Source organism: Stegostoma tigrinum, chromosome 11 (assembly GCF_030684315.1).
Source record: "Stegostoma tigrinum isolate sSteTig4 chromosome 11, sSteTig4.hap1, whole genome shotgun sequence".
Classification (NCBI taxonomy): domain Eukaryota; kingdom Metazoa; phylum Chordata; class Chondrichthyes; order Orectolobiformes; family Stegostomatidae; genus Stegostoma; species Stegostoma tigrinum.
Genome location: NC_081364.1, coordinates 31,289,006 through 31,313,853, shown reverse-complemented (window position 1 = coordinate 31,313,853; position 24,848 = coordinate 31,289,006). Strand labels below are relative to the sequence as shown.

Here is a 24,848-nt window from a genome sequence, read left to right as displayed (position 1 = left end):
ATTATGTAGCTTTTAATCCAGTCACATGGGAAACTACAAACTGTAACAACAGCTCATGAAATGTGAAACTATGGGAACAGCTGAGTAAATGCAAACACATTCTGATTTTAGAAAGCTGATAATATGAAAGATAACTGAGAGAACCCTTCTGTTGTGGTTACGTTGAAAAGTAGCTGGGTTTAAAAAATGTGTAGCATTCTTTGTATGTACTCGAGAGAAGTGCAGCTCTTTTACAAGAGAAATTTTTGAACAACCTACAGTCTCATCCATGTTTAAGCCTTGTGTACTGTTTTGAACAGCAGGACCACAACAATGGGAGACTTGGTGTCCACTGAAAACCAACAGCATGAATCGCACTCCTTTAGACAAGGCCCATTTGCGATCAAAAGCATGGTTTTCTGCATTGCTTTAATGGCACTGAAAACAGAAAGCACGCTTGCAGATACCTTTAGTTTTATTTCTCTAATTGCTGACAGCGTGAGAAATTTATCCTCCCATGTACAGAATGGCAATGTCTTTCCAGAAATTCCAATAGAGGTCGATGTTGTAGTAGTGTCGATTGGAGCTGCTTGTAGGGACCTTGTAGAAAGCCTGATGCAGCGGTTTCACAGTAATTGCCTAGTAAGCTTAAATTTGGGCCAGTTACCTGAATTCGGAATGACCATCTCTCCAACCCAACTCTACTGGACCTAAACGAGCCCCCTCTACTACCACCCAAGCCAAATTCAACTAATTGACGTAACCGGAGGTTTCATTCATTTCCTGACATGTAAACCACAACTGCTGTACCTCTCCCACCGCCACCCACCCCACCCTTCTCTACCTTCTCCAAATCATCCACATCCTCTGGTGGTGTAGTGACCAGAACTGTATGTTATATCCCAAGTGTGGCCTAACTAAAGTTCTGTGAAGCTGCAGCATAACGTGTCTATCCTTATACTCAATGCCCTTTCAATGAAAGCAAGGATGCCATTAGTCATTTTTCACTACCTAATCTCCCACGCTGCCACCTTCAGTGATCTGTAGAATGGTTACTTTGCTGAAAAGCTTTTCCCTGAGGTATCTTGCACCAGATTGAGCACATTATCTTACGTTTGACTGTTTTGGTCACCTTTGTGTGCACTGAAGCAGTTGGCCCTTCAATATGCTGCTACTTCTCTCTCTCACAATGGAGCAGCAGGTTCCTTGGTAGGTGCTGTCTGCCTTTGCCACTTGCTTTCTGCAGGCAGCTCCTGCATTCTGGGGGCCCTCTGCCCGATCAGTTGGCTACAAGATCATTACCATTCCTATCAAAGCATTCATTATTCAGGTTAGACTGATCAGTTTGGACTCAAAGTGTATCTGCACCACGAATTGTAAAACAAGCTTATGGATATTAAACGTACAAGGGTCCCATTAATATTTCTCAAAGTATTTATTTGAAAATACCGTCTTATTGATCTCATGTTCAATCTGTCAACATGAAATAATTGCATTGTTCTAACCCCTGACTGCCACAGGATATGAATCCTTGCTACTCTTGTAAATAGAATCCATACTTTGCCTGACACTGAGATTGACAGGTAAAGGAAACGTTCTCACTATATCCACAAAATGTCAGGCTTCTCTGAACAAAATTTTATTGTACACTGAAAGCCTAAAGAAAGTGTAAAGCTGTGAGAAATTCTGTTTAAACATACATACTAATGTTTGTCCTTCAGTTAAAATATTTTTGTCAACTTCCATGGAATATTCCTTTAAAAGAATAAGAACTATAGATAACACATTATGATTTTTTTACTGTTAGGAGCAGAGTTGGCTTTAGTTATTAATAAACTAAATTGATTTTACAAGTTTTTGACAACTTGCAAAGCTAATTGTATGTACAAGCTATTTGATTTAAATTCACCCTGACCAATCGCTGTCTCCTAGGATGAAAAACGCTTGTCAGTCCGACCACAGTAACTGTACAAGTATTCTGTTATTAGTCAAATGAAAGCTACACATCTTACTCACTCTTCATTTTAAAAAAAAGGATGAGATGAACTCATGTTCTTTGAAGATCCAGAGAGTATAGGCCCAGTTTACTTATCGTCTCATCACAGGACTATTATTTCAAACCAGGAACCCAATCTATTGCATCTTCACAGCACTGGTCTAATGCAGTTCTATATCTTTGTTTAAATATAGAAACCATAATTATACGCTATGCAGAGTGTGGTCTCACCAAAGCCCCATACAATAAATGCAAGTTTCTTTTTATTTTGCTGTCCAACCATGGGAAATAAAGGTCAACTTACCTTCCTAATTGCTTGCTGTACCTGTATAGTAATATGGTGTTCCTTGTAAGACTAAACACTAATTTCTGTGAGCGTTGTTGTGAAAAAACTTCACACTTCTTAAAAAAGTTATTCTGCCTTTCAGTTTCACACCAAAATGAATTACTTCATTCGTCCCCATATCCTATTCCATCTGCTATCTCTTTGCCCATCCACTTAACCTGTTGTTGCCTGTGCTAGTGAGGTCAGGTGTGGGTACTTTTTGAAAATAGCACCCTTAATGGTTTGTCAACATCATAGCACCTCCTGATCATGCTGGAATTTTCAATGTGTGGGCGTGAGTTGGAGGAGTGGGGTTGGTTGATATCAGGAATGTGCTCACTTCCAGTTAACTCCAATTAATTTGTTAAGCTTTTAGAAAAGTTTTTTTAAACAGAAAATTGCTGAATCCAAGAAGACTGGTGCTACATTAGTGCAAAGTTATCAAGTACAACTGGGGGAACAATTAAGCAAAATTTTAGAATAAATATAATGAAATATTATATTTTTATAATAAGTTTTTGCCAAGGTACTATTGTTCCAGATCACTGGCAACGCCATTTGACCGCTTTTATGCATGATGAGGCCACTGGCCCTGTGTGCTACCTCCTCGCCCCTGTAAGGCAGCAGCAGACTCCATCAAGACTGTTCATCTCCCTTGGATGCTTTTGCTCTGCAGATAGCTTCAGCAAAAACTAGACACCAGTAAGTAGGTGCCCAGCTTGTTAGTGGCATGCAAGATTTGAAGATTGAGTCTGCAGCAGATGGTGAGGGAACCAACAAGAGGGAAAAATGTGCTTGACCTCATCATCACCAATCTGACTGCCACAGATGCATCTTTCCATAGCTGTAACAGTAAGAATGACCGCCATGCAATCCTTGTGGAGATGACGTCCCATCTTCACAATCACATCATGATATGTGGCATCATTCTGAATGGAACAGATGTAGCAACTTACGACTGGGCATTCATTAGGTGTTAAGGGCCATCAGAAACTGAATTGTGCTGACCACAATCTACAAGCTTATGGGCTGACATATCCCTTACTCTATCACTACTGTTAAACCAGGGGATCAACCCTGGTTCAATGAAGAGTGCAGGAGGGCAGGCCAGGAGCTGTACCAGGCATACTTAAAAGATAAAGTGTCAATATGGTGAAGCTACAAAATGGATAACTTGAGTCCCAAATAGTATAAATGACAAGTGATGGACAGGGCTAAATGATTCCACAAACAATAGATCCGATTTAAGTGCTACAAACCTGCCAAATCTGGCCGTGAATGGTGCTGGCCCACCTAAGCAATTCACTAGAGGAAAAGGATCCACAAATATCCCTGCATGCAATGATGGAGAAGCTGAATACATCAATGCAAAAGTGTATCATAGTCAGAAAAATACCCAGATGTGTCCTATATTCAAAAAGCAGGACAAATCCAACAAAGCTAATTTCTTCCCGATCAATCTACTCAGAATCATCAGTAAAGTGATGGGAGGTGTCAGCAGCACAGTCTTTATTTAGCAATGAGCTGCTTGCTGATACTCAGTTTGGGCTCTGCCAGGTCCAATCAACTCCTGAGATCACAAAGTGTGGAACTGGATGAACACACCAGGCCAAGCAGCATCTTAGGAGCTCGAAAGCTGATGTTTTGGGCCTGAAACGTCAGCTTTTCTGCTCCTAAGATGCTGCTTGGCCTGCTGTGTTCATCCAGCTCCACACTTTGTGATCTCAGATTATCCAGCATCTGCAGTTCCCATTATCTCCAGTCAACTCTTGACTTTATTTCAGCATCAGTTCATACATGGGCAAAATAGCTGAATTCCAAAGGCCAGAGGAGAATGACTACCCTTGAGATCAAGGCCACACTTGACAGAATGTGACATCAAGGTTGAAGCCATACGTGACACGAGAAGGTGTTTGTGGTTGTTGGAAGTCAGACAACTGAGCTTCAGGACATCTCTGCGAGAGTTCCTTAGGGTAATGTACTTGGCCCAACCATCTTCAGCTGTTTCAACAGTAACCTACCCTCCAACATAAGGTCAGAAGTGGGGATTTTCACTCAACTGCACAATGTTCAGCATCATTCACCACACTCAGGATACTGAAACAGTCCATATTCAAATGCAGCACAACATGGACATTATCCAGATTTGAGCTAACAATTGCCGAGTAACATTCACACCACCTAAGAGCCAGACAATGTCCATTTCTAACAATCGAGAGTCCAACCATTGCTTTCTTGACATTCAGTGACATTGCCATCACTGAATTTGTCATTAGCAATATCCTTGGAATTACCATTGATCAGAAACTGAACTGGACTGGCCATATAAATATTTAGGATGCAAGACCATGGTTGCTTGGAATAGCACACCCAGTGACTCTCCTTTTGAATGTTCGATTCCCCAAACTCTATCCACTATCCACGTGGCACAAGTCAGAAGTATGATGGAATACACCCCACTTTCCTGGATGAGTGCAGCTCCAACAACACTCAGTAAATTTGACAGCACTCAGGACAGACACTTGATTGGCACCACATCTACAAATATACACTCCTTCCTCTTTTGCTGTTCAGTGGCAGCAGTATGTACTATCTATATGATGAAATGCAGAAATTCACCAATGTTCCTCACATAGAACCTTCCAAACTCTCAGCCACTACATCTGAAAGGACAAGGGCAGCAGATACATGGGAACACCCCCATCTGCATCATCCACAACAAGCTACATGCTATCCTGACTTGAAATTATGCCATCATTCTTTCATTGTCGCTTGCTCAAAGTCCTGAAACAAACCCTGTAATGGTACTGTGGTCTTACCTACATCAAATGGACAGCAGTGGTTCAAGAAAGCAGCATCCTCCCACCATCTTAAGGGTAATAAATACTGGCCTAGCCAGCGATGCCCACATTCCATGAATGAAAAATAAACAAAAAAAGCCATGGGGTTAAAATTTAGAAATGATCCAAGCATCAAGTTCCCATTACCCTATTGAAAATCAAGCTCTGTATCTCTTTGCAGCCTCATTATGTCCTCAAGATCATCAGCAAAGTGAGATATATTACCATCAGTTCCTTCATTAAGATATTCATATTGTGGCACCCCGTGATCCCTTACCTTACACGTGAACATTTCACATGGCACTTTACCAAATGCTTTTTGTTCTAAGAAACAACAAACAGGACAACTTGTGCCAATGGACAAAATTAGATAATATTTATCATTTCTTTCTCTTAAAATATTTAATGACTTCTGTTTAAACCCTGTAATTAAGCATTTTGCGCTCCAACAATCTTCCATGTGAAGGATTCCTTCTCTTCTCACTTTCTTTGTGGTAACTTTTGAAGTTAAACCCGCTTATTATTAACTCCCCAACACGACGAGCAGTTTTGACCATTTTCCCTATTCATAATAATTTTAAATCTTCCATTAAATTTCCTCTTGTCTTTAATGTCCTGGTGGAAATTGTTTTGGCATCTGAAATCCCTCTTCTTAACTAGTTTCCCATTCCTTGTGTAATCCTGCTGAATCTACAGTGTGACCTGTCGCTTCAAAGCCTTTCCTATAATGGGGCAGCCAAAACTGCACACAGCACTCTGATCTAACCAATGTTTCATATAAATTAATCATTACTTCTTCAGTCTTGTGATCTCTGCACCTATCTATAAAACATAAGGTTCCACTACACTTTTTATGGTTTTATTTACATGCACTTAGCATTTCAGAGAATTATGTTTAAAAAAGGAAAACTTTGCTGTTATACAGTGCCTTTCACAACGTTAGAAGATCTCAAAACACTTTTGAAATGTAATCACTGATGTAATGCAGGAGAATGGCAGCAATTTGGCACACAGCAAATTCTCATGAACAGCAAAACAGTAATGGCCAGACAGTCTATTTTTGTAAAGATGGTGAATATTGGCCAGAATCCTAGGGATAGCTCATTTTTACCAAATGGGATCATATTGTTATGAAATTGGGTAGGGTATTGATGAATTGGAAGACAGGAAATTAGTTTTTGTTGGTAAAAATGACAGTGGGGAAAAGAGTGCCATGGTCCCTTGAAGTGTTTGTGCTTTGTCTGAGCTTGGAAGTTTATAAACGCGGGTGCACAGAAAGTGCCCGAATGGAAGTAGTTTGTATAGAACAGCCAAGCAGCATTTTTTCTGAGACAAGTTTGAATTCGGCCAATTAATTTAAATGAAACACCTCAATATAGACAGCCAGTTGAATTTAAATCTGATGGTATTTGACAACCTGTTGACAACAATAATATAATAAGAATTTGATCACGTCATTACGGGTATATAAGATGAGGGCATTTGGAAAATCGGGGAGAACCAACTGCCACTTTCAAGGAAGAGCCATCCACCACCTACCAGAGTTAGCACCATTCAGCTCTCGGAGAAAGCCCGCCTAATTAATCTAAGGTACCACAATATTTTAGTTCAAAGACCACGTTGAAGAAATTATAGAGATAAAACATTTTAGTATGCAAAATTAATGGAAGAAAGGTGTTTCTGAAGAGACTGGAGTCGACAGAATATTCCAGAAGACGGTCTAGCGAGCTTGGAGAGATGAAGTTATTATTTATTGCTGCTTATTAATTGGGTTTATATTCGTAGGTCTTGTCTTTATTTAAACAGCATTCCAGTAGAATTTAGACCAGTTAGGGGGTAGTTGGTAATCGAAGGGGGAAGTGTCGGTTTGTTAGTAATTTTGTTAATTTGTTCATTGTCGGGTCAAATAAATAAATTGTTTCTTGTTACTTGTAAAGTGGAGATCAGGGATTTATTTTATTTAACCACTCTTTTAATAGATTATGTGGGGAAAGATGAGCTTCTCTGGGTGTTTCAGGGCTAATTATTAGAGGGGAACCCCTTCACCTGGTCATAACAGATTGGGGCTTATGGTTTAGTTTAATTATCAGAAGGGTTCGGCCATTCCTCTCTAACAGTGTGTGTCCAGTTTAGAGAGGTGACCAATTTTACTGAGAGAGAGAGCAGCGCTACATTGGAGTATCAGCTGAGATTTCTGTCCTTGTATCTCTGAAATATGGCTTAAATTCGCAGAGGTAAAAATGTTCCAATTGGCCACTGATGTTATACTAATCACTGTTTTTCTGTTTACATCCTTCCATGCATTCATTGCATGTATTTCAATTCTTCTGTTCTCTCAAAATGAATCACCTCAAACTTTTCTGTTAAATTACCTCTGTCATCTGCTTGGCCATTCCAGTAGCCTGCATCTTCTCAAAGTCCTTTAAAGTCTCTGTCATTGTTGTCAACATGCCAATTTCTGTATCATCGCAAAGTCCAAATTCTTTTTGTACTGACAGCCCGGAAGTGGACTGACAAAAGAGTACTGATCTGGGGTCCAATACATAAATCATTTCACTAATCTAATCCCCACATATTTCAACTATTTGCTGCCCTTCTATAGAACAGCTCTGAGCTCAATACTAATTTTGTCTTAAGCCAAGCACCTGAATTTATGGGATTCTGCTGAAAATTCCTGTGCATTAATATGTGATAACAAAGTGTAGAGCTGGATGAACACAGCAGGCCAAGCAGCATCTTAGGAGCAGAAAAGCTGACTTTTCGGGCCTAGACCCTTCTTCAGAAATGAGGGAGGGGGAGAGGGTTCTGAAATAAATAGGGAGAGAGGGGGAGGCAAGTCGAAGATGGATAGAGGAGAAGATGGTATGGTTCGCTCAATTGCCTTTCCAGTTCATAATCAGGGAAGTACATTTTTGTGATAGGAAATTTGAGTGGAAGCTGTTCCACCTGATTTTCAGAATTAGGTTGCTTCTGTCATATTTCCTGTAGCTCTTCCTGATCCATCCAACTGATCTCATTTAAATATATCATACTAAACAGCAGTGAATTTTGCATTTGAAAATTCATTCGGGATAATGGAGAATAGATTTATCTGATATACTAGTTTTGAGGATCAACTGAGACTTGCAGCAGTGAGGGATCTGAGAGTTGAAGAGCCTCAAGTTTCTAATGACTGGTTTCTGTATTTAAAAAAAGCCTTCAATAGTGATTTTTCACATTTTGTTTTCATAGATTTGCATCCCACTTCCTCTGACTGTGTCAGAGCACTATCAAATTCCGTCATACATCTGCCCAAATGAGAATATGTCTCGTGCAGATGTGGCATTTTCTCTGGGCATACCCATGTATGCAATTACATGGTAGAGGTGGGGTGGCCAATTATATCTATACCATGGAGAGTCAGGCAGCAATGAAATGCAAGAATCCAAAATCAAACCCCCAGCTCCTGTAACCAGAATTCAATATGAATTGTTGATTGTTTGAGTACTGTATTAAAAAGTTGAAGAATGTGCTGGCAAGGAAACATAAAGTAAATATCCATTGTACTAATTTACATCCCCTGGTGAGGTTGTTGAAGTTCATGAGGAACTAGTCTATAATTTTGAGGCTGAGACAATTAGAGCTCAGTACCATGTGTTTCCAGGTAGCAGATTTATTGACACAGCACCAAGCTGTCCACGAGAGACAGCAAGAACTGCACATGCTGGAGTCAGAGATAACACAGTGTGGAGCTGGAGGAACACAGAAGGCCAGACAGCATCAGAGGAGCAGGAAGGTTGACATTTTGAAAGATCAATTTTCCTGCTCCTTTGGTGCTGCCTGGCCTGCTGTGTTCCTCCAGCTCCACACTGCGTTATCACCAAGCTGTCCATGTCATCTTAATCTCTTCCCTCTCAGACAGTGTGGATATTCAAATCTGTCAAATACTAGGTGGTTGGTTCATGCCTGTGCCGTGTCTTGCTGAGCTGCTAGCCCCAGCGTTTCACCTTTTCTTGAAAAACATGAATGGGGTGTCGAAACATAGACTAAAAATTTCTGAGAATCAAATGAATGAGTCAAGTACTGCATTTTCATTTTTTAAAAATGCTGAAAATCTGAAACAAAAACAGAATCTTCTGGAGAAATTCAGCAGGTCTGGCAGCATCTATGGAGGGAGAGCAGAGTTAATGTTTTGGGTCTAGTAACCCTTCTTTGGGACTGCATTCCTGGTTGTCTGCTCCTGAATAGGCTGAGTCTATTTCTCCTGGAGCATTGGAGACTGAAGGGTAACTATTTAGAGGTTTTTAAAATCATAGAATCCCTACATTATGGAAGCAGGCCGTTTGGCCCATTGAGTCCACACCCACCCCTCTCTACCTAATAACCCTGCATTTACCATGTCTAATCATACCTAAACCTGCACATCCCTGGGCACTGGGGCAATTTAGCATGGCCAATCCACCCAACCTGCACATCTTTGGACTGTGGGAGGGAACTGAACACATACAGGAAACCCACGCAGATACAGGAGAATGTGCAAACTCCACACAGTCGCCCTAGGATGGAATCAAACCTGAGTCCCTGGCATTGTGATGCAGCAATGCTAAACACTGAGCCATTTTGCCACCCCGTGAAGGGCATGCATAGGATGAATAGCCAAAGTCTTTTCCCCAGGATAGGAAAGTCCTAAGCTAGAGGGCATAGGTTTATTATGAGGCAGAAAGATATAAAAGGGACCTAAAGGGCAACATTTTCAGGCAGATGGTGGGACATGTATGGGATGAGCTGTCAGAGGAAGTGGTGGGGTAGGTACAATTACAACATTTGAAAGATATCTGGATGGGTATATGAACAGGAAGGCTTTGGAGGAACATGGGCCAAATAGTGGCAAATAGGACCAGATTTATTTCGGCTATCTGGTCAGTATGGATGATTTGAACTAAAGGGTCTGTTTCTGTGCTACATAACTCCATGACTCTGCTGCCTGTCTGTGATATACTTTAATTTGTAGAGATGCCTGTAACCTGATCTAAAGATAAATTTTTCTCTGTGTGCTTCCACAATGAAATACAGTGACCTTGCATTCAGGTAGAAATGCTCATTACCAATTTTGACCTAACTACCTTTACCTCTTAAAAGTACATCAGTAGTTGTCAGTATAACTGTTTTCACCCAATAATACTTTTCCAGGACTTAGGGACACTCAGTTTGGGCAATGCGTGTTTCATTATCTTTTAAAGACCGTATCCTTTCTGGACATACAATAGACTGGAACAAGTAGCCTTTTCCTGTTTATCCTGTCCATATGTATATGATTCCCAATGGGAAAGAACAGTGTGCTGTCAAATTGATCAGAATTGTTGATCCCTATGTTGCACATTAAAAAGTTAAATTTTCCATTATCATAGAGGATCCTTGGGCTGTTATATCTGAGAGAGAGACATTTATGGTGAGTTTAACCTGAGGGTCACCAGGCCCTAGGCAAGGATAAGGCTGAGAAGGTGGGACCTGAATTGGGAATTGAACCCATTCTATAGACCACGCTCTGCGTCACAAACCAGGCATTCAGCTAACTGAGCTAACCAGCACCCATACAAAATTTAAATCTAACCTGTAATATCAGAAATTTGGCCTTGCAACTAGTTTAACATAGTATAACTGTTTATAATAACTAATAAAACTTTTAATTATACTCATGTATCCATGGTCCCTTCTATTTCTCATTGACATGCAGCCCTACAATGCCATCAGCTAAAAGCATAGCATTTGTTCTCATGTATGTTGACAGTGTTCAGCTTGGCATTACCAACAGCTCTTTCAACGCTTCCATTGTTGCAAAATTATCAGGCCATTTATCCAACATCCAATACTGGATGAACAGAAGTTCACTCCAAAAATATTGGTAAAACTAAGCCATGGTTTCCCATTCCTACCATTATTCCTTAGATACTCAGTCCATCCATCTTCCTGGCAAGAGGCTGAGATTAAACTGGTCTATACACAGTCTCAGTGTCAGATTTGACCCTGTGGTAAGCTACAGACTTTATGTCTCTGGTATCACTAAGATGACTTATTTCTTGTAATACAGTTCAACTTTGCCCCATCTCAGCTCATCTCATTATAGATATAGGTTGGTCTGTTAGTAAACGGACAAATTATTTTCTTTAGAAAAGAATGTTAACCTATAATTATAGCATTGAAGATGTGCTTTAAGAGTCCGCACAAAAAGAAAATGTATTAATGAGCATTTGAAAAAGGATGCATGACTAGGGTGAAAGATTTGAACAAGTGGTGACGATGGTAAATATACTGTATGGCCAATTTTACTTCTTTTAGCCTAAAGCGGACAGTCATGAAAAATCAAATAGTTTCCGTTTAATTCCTCTGTTTTCCTGCCCAAAAACCCGGAGTTGTATTAGTGTTATCTTTGCCATTATTAAAACAGGATTATTGCATTCATACTTTCAACGAACCAAGGTAGTTGATCCAGAATATCGTTAAACCAAACATTCATAAATACGCTGGGAATAATGGCTGCTGATTATCCATGACCATGCAGTAGATTTCTCTCCTGTTTTGACCAGCAATTGAGCCTGGGGGTATACTCAAACAGTGACTGCATTAGTTTCTGGCAGTGGTAGAAAAATTATTTCTCCCACTTGGTTTCAAGTTGCCACTAGTGTATAATAATGCTTGTTATAACACCCTCTGCACACTCTTTCAGTTCGCTTGAGGCAATATTCTTTTATTTATGACATTTTTCTACGATGAAACAGATACTAAATTAGGCATTGAAGTTTAGTTGAGAATTTGTGGCTCACTGAGCAGGATTTGAAAACTATCCGTGGTATTCCGGGAAGGAATGCTGTTACATGAAATTGTATGCAAGTTATTAAATCCCCTGTTTGTCTGTGCTAATTGATGGAGAAGACAGGACAGAGTTGTATACGTTTAGTTCTGCTGATGTTTAACATATTTGTCAAATCCATCATTGAAAATAAAAATAAAATCTACTGACAAAATGTTCTGGTATTGCACGTCAGACTATCTGAATGAATTGAGCTGGTAAAAGTCTCATGAATGAAAATTTACATAATTATCCTTTGTTCAGTCCATTCCCATGAGTGAAGAAAATATACAGTTTCCTCATTGAGTAACTGCATGCAAAATGTCTTTATGGAATAAAGAAAGAAACATGAAGGTATCCCTTGAGGAAGATAGTGATAGACTTGATATAGATGTAACAGGCTGGTGGAATGGACAGGAGCATGGTGGATGAAGTTTAATGCAGAGAAATGTAAAGTGCTACATTTTAGTAGGAAGAATGAGGACAAACAAGATCAAATAAAGGGCACAGTTATAAAGGGGTTGCAGGTACCAAAAGATCCATGTGCAAAATCATTAAAGGTAGGTTGAAAAAATAGTTAAAAAGGAATGTGGAATCCTGGGCTTTATCATTCAGGGCATCAAAGGAAGAAAATTATGATGGACCATTGTAAAACATTATTTCAGGCATAATTGGAGTATTGGGCTGAATCTTTCATTATTGGCTATGTCCAAGTTGCATCAAAGTTTTTGGAGGAATTTTTGCCATTTGGCCTAATAAATTTTCTTGCCATTTTTTACCGAACATTTCATTAATGACCTAATCTGCTCCTCTGGTGTCATTCATGTCTAATTCTTTTCTTGTCTTAACACCTGACACTCCCAGAACTCACCGCTTAGTGACTATCTACTGAAAGAGCTACACCACGCCTGCAGTATCTCTGAATGGCCTTTGAGCACCAGACAAGCATTAACAATGTGAGGTTACCTTCACCATTGTCGTGGCATAGCAACCCCATGCTATTGCTAGCGCATTGCCAGCACAGCTGACACTCCTTCATACTTACAACCCTATTCTCTCATCTTGGCTATTGTTTAACCATCATGCCACATCTGTCTGTAACTACATCCCACCCCACCCTCTTAGTCAGCACTATGGTGTCACTGATGCTCATTGTAGACCTACAGTTTATTATTGTCCAATAACGGCACACTGTATGCATAGAAGCAGTTGGAGAAATTCAAACATGGTCTTTTATTTAAAGAAAGCAAAAATGAGCACAAATGCAACCCCACAATGCAAACCAGATTACTGTATCATGACCAACAAATATTTTTCAGTCCACGATGGTCTGCTGCACCCAACTGTTATCAGTTGGAAATACGTGTCAATGAGGTTCTATCTGGCCTCTAGCATGGAACGCATCTGAGCTTTGTCACAGACAACAATAACTTCCCCCTCCCCAGTGGCTTCATCCTCCTCCATCTGAGAAGACTACTGCCATCCTGCAGTTCAGCACATCACCCCATTGCCTGCTGCAGTGGTACAGAGCACAACAGATGAGGATGATGCAGCATATTGTATCCAAACCAAAATGGTGGACTCCCTAGACCAGTCCAAACTGTTGGACCATATTTTTAGCAGCCCTATCGCCTGCTCCACCATGAGGCCTCATCCAAGTATTGGTGGAATTTCAGCTGCACTCTGTGGGGTTGCGCAATGGTGTCATCAGCCATGCCCACAGTGGGTAGCCCTTGTCCTCCAGTAACCAGGTTGGAAGACACCTAGATCTTCAACATCACCAGGTACAGGAGAGTGCTCCAGGATATAGGAGTTATGGCACCTCCCAAGGTGGTGGGCACACACTTCCAGGAGGTGGATATGGAGATCACAGATCTCCAAACATTAATCAAAATGAGTCCCTTACGATGATGAATTCTGCAGCATTGTGATACACATTGAAGGCTCCCTGGGTGCTATCCCAAATGCCACAACCCTGCCCTGCTTCACTGCCCTTATCATTGGGAAACAAAATGGACTGATGTGACCTTGCACAGATGGCATGACCACTGTTCTGATGCATTTGAGAGTGCCCAACTGAGAGATCCCACACAGGTCACCTGAAAGGTACCAGATATAATGAAGTTCAGCACTGCAGTGACCTTCACAGCCAGTGTGAGAAAATGGCGTCCCACTCCTCCAACTCCAACGTCCTGCTCTAGCATCTGGCCAAGTTCTATTACTGTGCCCCAGGACATAATGAATATTCTTCAGTATTCGCAACTGAGAGGGGCCTAGTTGTAGAGGAGGACAGTGTGAAACAGGCTGATATACTAGAGTTGGTCGATGTTAGTAAGGAAGATGTACTTGGAATTTTGAGGAACTTTAAGGTAGATAAATCCCCCAGGCCAAATGGGATTTAACCAAGGATTCCATGGGAAGCGAGGAAAGAGATCGTAGGGCCTTTGGCAATGATCTTTTCGTCCTCATTGTCCATGGGTATAGTGCCAGAAGATTGGAGAGAGGCAAATGTCATTCCCTTGGTCAAAAAAAGGGAATAGGGATAACCCCAGAAATTACAGGCCAGTTAGTCTTACATCAGTGGTGGGCAAATTATTGGAAAGGGCTCTGAGAGATAGGATTTATGATCACTTGGATAGGCACAGTTTGATTTGTGGTAGTCAGCATGTATTTGTGAGGGGTAGATCATGCCTCAAACCTTATTGAATTCTTTGAAGACGTGACCAAGTGGATGAAGGTAGAGCAGTGGATGTGGTCTGCATGGATTTAAGTAAGGCGTTTGGTACGGTTCCCCATCGTAGGCTTATGCAGAGAGTAAGGAGGCATGGGATGGGGGAAATGTGGCAAATTGGCTGACCCTTGGAAGACGAAGGGTAGTAGTGGATGGAAAATATTCAACATGGTGCTTGGTTACGAGTGGTGTACCACAAGGATCTGTTCTGGGTCCTCTTCTGTTTGTAATTTTTGTAAATGATTTCGATGTAGGAATGGAAGAGTGGATTAGTAAATTCACGGATGATGCAAAGGTAGGTTGAGTTGTGGATAGTGCGGAGGGCTGTTCTAGGTTACAAAGCGACATAGGTAGGACGCAGAGCTGGGCTGAGAAGTGGCAGATGGAGTTTAACTCTGAAAAGTGTGAGGTGATTCATTTTGGAAGGACAAATTTGAAAGCAGAATACAGGGTTAAGGGAAAGAATCTTGGCAGTGTAGAGGAGCAACGCGATCTTGGGGTTCATGTCCACAGTTCCCTGAAAGCTTCCACCCAGATGGATAGAGTTTTTAAGAAGGTGTATGGTGTGTTAGCTTCCTTTAATACAGGGATTGAGTTCAAGAGGCATGAAGTTATGCCCCAGCTATACAAAAGCCTGGTTTGACCACATCTGGAGTATTATGTCCAGTTCTGGTTCCCTCATTACAGGAACGATGTGGAAGCATTGTAAAAGGTGCAGAGGAGATTTACCAGGATGTTGCCTGGAATGGAGGGAAGGTCTTACGAGGAAAGGTTGAGAGAGTTAGGGCTTTTCTGTTTAGAATGACTAAGAATGAGAGGTGACTTGATAGAGTGTACAAAATGATCAGAGGTATAGATAGAGTGGACAGCCAGAGACTTTTTCCAAGGGTGGAGGAAGCTATTACGAGGGGGCATAATTTTAAAGTGAGTGGAGGTAGATATAGGGGAGACGTCAGAGTTAGGTTCTTCACTGATAGAGTGGTAGGGGCGTGGAATGCATTGCCAGAGAGTGTAATGGAGTCGGCCTCATTAGGGACATTTAAGTGGCTATTAGATAGGCATGTGGATGATAGTATAAGGTAGGGGTAGAAGTTAGATAGACTTTAGGATTAGGATTAAATTTTGGCACAGCATCTTGGGCCAAAGGGCCTGTACTGTGTTGTACTGTTCTCTGTTCAAATGGTACTGTGCCTTGCTTGTTCTGAGGAAATGGAGTTAGGAGTGGGAATCCTATGGGGCCCACTGGCAGTGACCTCTGTCTGATCCAGGTGTTCTTCATTCACTGAGGCAGCCATTCACTGCTGCTGCAGGGCCTGCCCATCAGCCCTGATTCTCCTGATACTATTCTACTCTTTTTCTAAGAAAATCAAAGACATGTGATTCTTGTATGTCGTTGGTAATGTATTTCAAAATGATGTAGAGTCAACACTGTACTCAATATCTCTCAACAGTTGAGTATTTTTGTTGCTATGAAGAATTTCTTTGAAAAATAAGTGACATGCCATTCACTCCCCGTCCTGCAATAACCCAGCTCCCACACTGATATCGCTGGAATCAACAACCAGTTAGAATATCTTTGCATAATTCAACAGGCTTAAAACTGATGCAGTTGTCACTGTTGCTTTTAAATTTTGAAAGGCACTTTGACATTTTAGTAACCATTGAAATTTCTGCCTTTTCGTCAACAGATTTGTTATTGGTGCAACAACAGTGCCAAAATTCAGAACAAACTTGTGATAAGATCCACTCATCTCTACAAAATGTAAAATTTCAATTTCGTCTTAGACTCGGGATAACCAACAAAGCCTGTACTTTTGCTTCTCCAGGTGCTGCTTTTCACTCAGTATGACCATAAGAAAACTTGGCAAATTCACTATTGCCAAATAGAACTAAATTAGCTTTATACAGCTTGTCAACCAATTCAATTAAATTATGCAAAGACTCTTCTCAGTCAAATTATGCAAATAATTTTCTCAGGTTTTGCTGAAAACAATCAAATCACTGATATAAATGGTCCTGGTACCAAATGGTTAATTACTTTATTGTTTAACCATTAAAATGATGCTCGTGCATTTTCATTCCCAACAGCATAACTTGCATAAAGTCCATCCAGTGTCACAGAAGCCAAGATACCTTTAGTTCTCACAGTTAAAGGACCTTGCCAATATCTCTTTGGCAAGTTGATTTTTGTCACAAAGCAGACAATACAATCTTCCAGTCTCTCTCGTAGAAGAAAAGTCTCCTTTTGTCACAATGTTGACTTTATGATAATCAGTACAGAATCTATGTGATCCACTCAGTTTCAGCGCCATCACAGTAGGTGAACTTCAGCTACTTTGACCAATTATGTCGTTATCCATCATAAACTTAATCTGTTGTCTCACCTGAGCTAATCTGTCTGCATTGAGTTGGTACAGGTGTTGCTTTAAAAGCAATATACCCCCACATCAAAATCATGAAGTTCAAAAGCAGTTTTTTTCTGGCCTTGTCTGACAAGTTGTTATATAATTCTGTAATAGCCCTGTCACAGGTCATTCCAATAATTTTCTGGAGGATAAAATATGATGCTACCTAATCTTTTCAGCATCTCATTTCCAGATCGTCTCTCTGTTTCATAGATTCCTTTTCATCCGGTCTAATTCATTGGGTTGAGATCTAGTCACAACAGTGAATAAACAATCCAAGATGGTCTTTCTGTAACATTGCATTTTTTTTTGTTTCATGGGTTGTTCCACCACTCCTGGTGGTCAGCATTTTTGAACCTGCCAGATCATTTCCCACAATAAAGTCAATCCCTTCTTTAGGAATTCGTTTCACTATTCCAACCACAACTTCTCAATTTGCTAAGTCACTCTTTAATTTAACTCTATTATAAGACTAGATTATAACCTCCATTTATAGATCCAATTCATGTTTTCTCCTTCATAAACCTGTCATGATTCATTCAGTCCGCAGTGCACTGGAAATCAAGTCCTATATTCAATCCATATATGTATAAATATATGATGCACTGAGATATAGTGAAACGTGGTGTTTTACATGTTGTACAGGCAGATTGTACCATATGAAATGCATCACAGTAGCAGAACAGAGAGCAGAATACCATGCCACAGCTGCATAGAAAATGCGGAGAGACTGTATTACCAGAGTTGTCTCAAATGGGAAAGATTTCTAACAGCATGTAGAGTTCCCAAAACTTACTTGATTTTTCAGATAGGCTGACACAAAGCATGGAACAGGTATCTGTACTGAACAAGAATTATTATTTATTACAAACACAAGTTCCTGTTATCTGAATCCCAAGCATCTGGACTTTTCATGCACCAAGCATCCAAGATTGAAAAGAAGAATTCTAGCCCCTCCCTGGAATCTGAATAACAGGGACATTACTGGTTTTATTATTTGGAAGGGAATATCAGATTATTTACTAAAGCTAGTTCTAGAGTTTCCTTATCAAGAAAAGACAGATCCACATCTCATGGCCAGCTGTACTGGTATCCATGAGCAGTCCTGGCTGTTTGGTTTTAAAAATGAATGTTCATCTTATGACATGACAAGTCAAGTTCTCCCAAGCATTGTGATTATTTTAGCAGATTCAGCTAAACCCCCTTCCGTTCCCTTTGCGTGCCACATTACAGGGAGATTACAGTAATTAGATTCTGGCTACAGGTAAACAGTTATAAACTATTGTTATAAAATACTATTAATTAAGGCTCTAATCCCTTCATGAATTCCCCTCACACAGAGAGAGACAGACAAACAAACAGGTTAAGAGAACAGGGGCAGAATTGGAAAAACAGTTTAGTGGTCTTTGATCCCAGGTTCTGTTGTTGAGACAAACCTTACAACTTTTATGCTGGGCAGCACATTGCTTCTGTTGTCTTTCTCTGGATGCTTCCATCAGTTTGGCAAGAGACATAAACTTCAATTACTAGTTGTTCAAATAGTTATTTACATACCACTTTGCATGTGTGTCAGGTTACTTGCCTTCAAAACTTGCAGCCACCATTTCAAATACATGTTATAAAACAGCGCTTTCTCATTTCAGTCCACAGTTTGTTTAAAAATACAAAATCAAGTCTTCTAGAAGACAAATAGCATCTTCAGCCAGAATCAGTGACTGACTTGCTCCAGTGGGTCCCAATATTTTTATTGGTTTACCTCCTTGTTTAAAAAAAAGGCAAATACATCTCCTTTTGAGATAAAATGCTCAAAAGCTCCAGTGGTCTGAGTTTCCTTTTTATCAATATTTGAAAAAAGGATGTCCATGACAGCTATCTGTCTCTTCTTAGTAGATTCCAAGAAAGCGAGTTCCCTACATTTAAAATCTGTTTACTAACTCAAAACCCAAATTTAAAACAAATGATATCAAACGTATGTATAAATCAGATAGTTTACATCACAACATTTAAAACAGTATTAAACTTTATATGATATAGTGCTGTGAATTTCAAAATAGATCTTAGATCAGATTTGATCTTATTGCATTTCATATTAATGTACTATTACCTTTATTTTGAAAGAAATGAACTATATATTATTATATTAAATTGGTACAATTATTTAATTTGCATCACTGTAGAAACCACTTGAAAAAGTAATTTGTTAACTGCCATTATTCATGTAATATTTACAATAGGACTTGTTATATTAAAAATTATTTTTACAAAGTACTACAATCTGGAAGAATACTTCTGGAGGGTGATGTAGACCTCTGTATTGCACAGATCAAGTATTAGCATGCAAAACCTGCCACAAATATACATGTCCTGTACTGCAAGCTTTTATGTGCGCAGTATAAACACTTGCACAATATAAGTGCTTACAGTACAGAATTCTACGCTGTAGAATATTCAGTAAGGTTACTAGAGAATTGAGCATCTGCTGGATTCTGCATTTCAGCCTGCATTTTAAATTTAATTCAGATATAGTTGGCGATACTTTTCAAACTTCAACACAGGAGCAGGGTCATGTTGATTATCATTAAAATATCTCTTAAAATTAAATTAGTCTCGCATTTTGTCAGTCCAGATAAACTTCTGCTTCAAAACAATACCCTACAGTGTTTGGCGTTCCAACAATGTTCGCTTCTAATATGGTTTGTGCAAACTGCCAAGTTCACAGCTGTTTTTAGGTTTTAAAATGAATGTCTCTGCATGTCCTGAAGCAACAATGCTCTGTTGGTATTTTTCCTTTAATATATAAACGTTAAATCCCACATAAACACTATTATGTTTGTTGTACGTCTAGCTGAAATCTCTGACTTCCTGTCAACATCGTTTGAACTGTGCCAATCAAAAAATGGCACATGAGCTGAATACATGCAGGTCTAGCATGAAGTGTTAGTGTACAGACAGGACCTTCTCTGTACATAGATTCAAATTAGAACATCTTTTACTGCCGTCAGGTTTGTATCTGTCTAGAAATGGACAAGTGGTGAGTGCTTTGTTGCACAGTCTGCCTGGAATGTTCAGTAATTACTGACAGTCAGCTAAAACCTTGCAACACAAATATTGCTTCCACTCGAATTTCCTTCACCAGCACCTGTAGTGCGTGCCATTCCTTGGCTGGTGCAGAAAAAAAAAGCATATCATTTAACAAGTTAAATGACGATGAATGTCAAGGTGCCAGGTGCGGTGGAGACATGGTACAGAAGCCTAGGCTATTCACTTGGGATTTTATTTCAAGTCACCTGCACATTCACCAGAAATGTTTCGGTACACACTATCCTTTTGGCACTTTGAATTACAGCTGACAGCAGCTTTTGAACATTGCCTGTACAGATACAGTAGATATGTACCAACATGATTGTGAAATCTCAATTCTTGGTCAAATAGCCAGTAACCAATGAATTAAAGCTCAATAACCTCTTGTCCCCTGGTTCAACAACTTTACACATAGTGATTTGTACTTTTTTTAAAAAGGAAAAAAAACTCAAAAGTAATTTTGTTATTGCTTTGGCTAAATGCCACTTTTGGATTACTTCCAGTATTCACATTGTGATATTACTATAGGTATGAGTTCTACTTTTTAAAAATGGTTTGGACATAAATAAGCTGTTTCAGCATTCTATATTCATAAGTTCTGTTATCTCACTTTTTTTTGCAATTAAAAACAATGTAGATATGTTTTATACAGTGCTTTGTTTTCAAGAAAAGAACACCCTAAAGTGCTTTACAACAAATTATGTTTTTTTTGAAGTGTGGTTGTCGTTTTAGTGTAGGAAATGCTGTTTGAGCACAGCAAGCTCCCACACAAAACAGTGTGATAACCTGATAACATGTTTGGTTGATTGAAGGTTAAGTGACCAGAGCATCAAGGATAACTCCCGTGCTCTTTAAAGTGTTAGAATCATAGAATCCCTACAGTATGGGAAGCAGGTCATTCGGCTTGTAGAGACCATACTGCCTCTACAAAGATGATACCACCCAGATCCCCAAATGTTTCTTGTATCCCTGTATTTCCTATGGCTAAACTGCCGAGCCGACATATCCCAGGATACTGTGAACAACTTAGCATGGCAATGTGGGGAGAATGTGCAAACTCCAGACAGACAGTCGCCCAAGGGTGGAGTCGAACCCAGGTCCGTGGTGCTGTGAGGCAGTCGTGCTAACCACTGAGCCGCTATCCCACCCTTTTTACACCCACTTCAGAAGGCAGCCCTGGTCTCTGTTTAATGCCTCAGCTGAAGAATACTGGCTCTAGTAGTGCAGCACCTGCTCAGAACTGTAATGGAGTGTAAGCTTTGAGTTTTGTGCCTAGTCTTGCAATGGGAGTCCAGAGAAGTCAATACCATATCATGATTCTTAATTACTGTTTTACATTTGTTTTGGCAATTGCGATTACATGTTTTTTCAGTTACCGATTTTTCCAAATCAGCCAATGCTAGTATTATTTAAGTTTTATTTCAAATAGACTTTTCAGTAATGTTTTCTGTATTCAGTCACTTTTCTTTTGTAAATGAACAAAGAGTCATACTACCCTTTCCATACAATGTATAGGTTTTGCAACTGTCAATCATTATTCTTAGTACTAAGTTCATGTTGGGGCTACTGGTTGGGAACTGGCTCATCTTATCTCAACAAAAAAAGTTATAATTGTTGATAAGATTCATGGCTCCTTATTTTAATCTTATAATTTGAATTATTCTAAGTGTTAAGTGCAGTTGAAAAATATTAGAAATCTACACAATCAGTGATTTAAGGTATCAGAAACAGAAACAACTTGCTGGAAAAACTCAGCAGGTCTAGCAGAATCTGAGGAGTGAAATAAGAAATAACATTTTGGGTCCATTGACCCGAGTTAAAAACGTGACTTGAGGTGTCAACTGTCATTCAATGGTTTCACACACTGCAGAGCCAGAATTGGGAATTCAAAATACCTGGGTGCATAATTCAGATAACCATTGGGAACAGTGTTAAGAGAGTGCTGCACTGTTTGAGTTAGCAGGCTGTGAAGCCATAGCCCTTTCAGATGGGCATACGAAATCCCATGATATTTCTTTTGAAGAGCTACTGTTCATTTCAGTATTAGCCTGGCCAATGTTTATCTCTCAACCCACACCTAAAACAGGTTAATCAGGTAATTTATCTTATTGCTTTTAGCACTATGCTAAATGCAAATTGGATCTTTATACTTCCTACATCATAGCATTATCCATGTTGTCTGGCAAGCATGTTGGGACACATTGAGGATATGTAATAATGGTATTTAAATGCAAGCTTTTCTATTTTCATTAACAAAATGTTTTTATGTAAAATAACATGTCGCAGTTGGCATAATGTTTGTTGTATTTTAAATGAGATGAATATTTAGTGTAAAGTTTTTAATCCTGTCTCAAGAAGTCAATCATTAAGTGGGATATATCTTGGTGTACAGAGACTCTCAATGACCTTTTTCTTTCTGCTTCATCTTAGTAAGCCTTAATAGAATGGAATAAATGTTATCAAGCTAATATAGGCTTCCAAGGCCTCATTCAATTTATCTTGAGTAGCTGAGCCATACAAAGTATGAATGTTGCGGGTTTGATTCCAACAAGACAATGACATAGGCAATATGCCTTCAGTGCCCTTAAGATGGCACAGAAGCACTATTTCAGAATTGATTTGATTTATTTTGATTTATGTTGTCATGTATACCTAAGTCCAGTGAAAAGTTCTGTTTTGCATGCAGTACAACAGATCATAAGATGCAAAGAAATAAAGATCATGGGGTGATAGAACAGAGCGAGCAATACAAAGTTACGGCTGCAAAAGAAGGTGTGCATAAAGCAAGATCAATATTAGATTGGAAATTTGAGAGGCCCATTTAGTTGTGTTCTTGGCACAAAGCAGTAACAACATCATCCTTAATTTGGTTTCACTCAGTACTACTATTCGTAGGCTCACCGATAGATCCCTATTGTTCATCTATTGAGAATCTCATCTGTTCTATGCTCCCACATCATTTGTAGTAAGCCATTCATTGCTGTGTGACTTTTTTAATATTAAGGCAAGAGTACTAAACTTGAGTACAGCAAGCCTAATGTATAAATATTAATTGAGCTGTAAGAGTTCACCAAGTTTCTTGGCAGATTGGGGCTATATTTGAGGGTCAATTCTAATGTTTAATGCTTATTTTAACTAATTTAATAGAAATGAGCATGAAGTAATAGTATCAATTTGAATTTTATACAAGCAGGACCCTACTTCGCTGAAACTCGAAATCGTTCCACCCAGGAGAGAGTTCTAGATTTACATATGCAGGAACTTCTGCCAAACATTTTAAAAATGTAACTGTATGGTGAGCATAGAGGAGAACATTCCCTCTGTGCTTTTACATTATGAGGGTTGATTTTAAAATTGTTCAGTGATCCAGTATATCTTGTAGCTTTGATACACTGCTGCATTTATGCTTGATTTGACGGCTACCCCAAGATGTATGAGATTGCTTTATCCAGGGTATCTCACTTTATTTTACTTGCAAGTCTAGTTGGTCCCTGACTCTGACTGACTGTGTCTTTCAGGGCTTCTGGTAGAAATCCATTCATACACATGCTTAACTTGCACAATAAATGTATCTCTTGAAAATCAGTAGCTGCCTGTTCATAGGAATTACATAATACAATCTTAATCTTAACAATTCCTAACAAATTTCTAAAAGTGGGCATAATTTCCTGTGATCAAGGTTGCATTTGTTAACAAAAACAACAAGGAGAAGATTAGAATAATTGGAACAGTGCCATTAAATACATAAGAAATTTAGATGCAAAATAAGTGCATAATCCTTTTCTTTCAAGATTTACTATTATGTCAGACTCTAATCTGGTGCTCTGAACATGCCCTTCCTCGTGAATCTGTCTAACATGAGCATGATCTTTACCTTTAATACAGTACAGCAGCTGGTGATTAGTTTCTAAAACCTAGGAATCATGAATAACTCTTGCACACATGTTATGTCTCGTTTGAAGATCAGCACTTTAGGTACAGCATTTGTTTTGTTTGATGTTTTATCATATGTATAAGGCTGCCTTAATTTGAGATCTAGCCTGTGGAACATATAAGAGTCACATTTTTAAGGGACTCTCGATCGTTTAGGCATGGATTCCACATTTTATCATTTATATATTCTCAGAGTGGAATATAAATGGCACACCTAACTTTGAAGTTTACAATTATTGAAACAAGTTACTGAACAACACTCGTCAGAATTTCATCTTATCAGTTGGCAAAGCAGTAATCTAACAAAACAAGTAAAATAAAATGAATAAGAAGATTATGGATACATTCATGCTTGAGCCAGCATTGCAAATGAAAGCAATTCTAATTAGTTAGTTGCTGGAGACTGAGGCACTGGATGTTTATAAATGATATCTGCTCATCTGAAATACATGTATCAGCAAATAGTATTTTTCTTATATATCTGGCTATTAAAATAGACATCATTGTAATAATTCTACTTCAATAAGCCTTATATTGTTAGTTAAAAAACTACACAAATTGCAAACTCATTTAACCATTTCTGATTCAAGATATTTTTCCTGAATTCCTTAATAGTTTCATTAGTAATTCATTTACATTTGTACCTCCAGTTCCAGACTCCCCATAAGAAATTGTGTATGTCTGTCGATATCTTATGGATCTCTCTCAGACTTTCTTTCTCAAGAAAAAAAA

The 24,848-nt window shown here is 39.2% G+C and overlaps 1 protein-coding gene across 5 annotated transcripts in view; it reads left to right on the top strand.

Moving 5' to 3' along the window:
* LOC125460360 (ERC protein 2) overlaps window positions 1-24,848 on the top strand; it is a 1,111,380-nt gene that overhangs the window by 1,027,360 nt on the left and 59,172 nt on the right. The window lies entirely within an intron of this gene.